Source organism: Halichondria panicea, chromosome 2 (assembly GCF_963675165.1).
Source record: "Halichondria panicea chromosome 2, odHalPani1.1, whole genome shotgun sequence".
Taxonomy (NCBI): Eukaryota; Metazoa; Porifera; class Demospongiae; order Suberitida; family Halichondriidae; genus Halichondria; species Halichondria panicea.
Window position 1 is genome coordinate 5,017,191 of NC_087378.1, and position 1,089 is coordinate 5,018,279.

The following is a 1,089-nucleotide window of genomic DNA, read 5'->3' on the forward strand; positions in this document are numbered from 1 at the left end:
AATTCCATGTTGCAGCTTTATCACAGAGACAGGAGTGCTTCTCACAGGGATCTTGGAGACAGGAGTGTTCCTCATAATTATATAGGGATCCTAAAAACAATATTATGTGCAATTACTATGTAAATACTTTTCGATGTATATAAAAATTATGTGACGTTGGCTAATTTTTGATTCTGGACGTGCCTTAATACCCCTGAGTACGGCGGATGTTTTAATATACCTGATGATTTTATAATTTAGTTTTACAAGGTTAATTGGTCACATGATGGTCACATGATCTTTATTTCATTTAAGGATGCTTAAATTATTATGACAAAACAATATTATGTGCAATTACTATGTAAATACTTTTCGATGTATGTGACGTTGGCTAATTTTTGATTCTGGACGTGCCTTAATACCCCTGAGTACGGCCGATGTTTTAATATACCTGATGATAGACCTTGATTAGTGCTCTCTAGTGGTGGTCACTAAATAGGATTTCTTCAAACTTCTCTTTCAGACTACTTCAAGTCTAGTTTTAGTGTCTGTAAGTTTTAAAACGTTATTCTACAGGGGGGGGTCAATTTTTATTTCGCCAATTAATTTTTGTTCAAAAGCAGAGATACGATCAAAAGTCAGCTCTTGTACTAGCCTCGATATCGTGAGCGGCTTGTTCTCGAGGTCAACGCACAACTGGCTTTGACCATGCATAGATATAAGAAGGAATTGAATTGAATCTCCCTTCTTATATCTATGCTTTGACCCAGAGGAGGAGGACACGACTAACCTTAGCTCTAATTAGCTAATTATCACGACCTTTTAATTACATTCTTTGAACGATTCATCTTTTCTTTCTTTATAACCTCTACATATTGGGACACACCATAGATACACGAAAGAAAGGGATAGGCAACGCCCAGCACTTCCGTTGGATGAGTGTGTGCACTCAAAATGTCAGTGAAGATATTAATAGTTTGTAGTATTACAGCAAACTGTGCATGCTCTTGAGGAGACACCATGCAGATACACTTAGACATAGGCTATTAATCTTTTAGAGCTACTATATGCAAAGTGATGAGAAAGTGAGCTCCACAGGGGGTGTCAGTA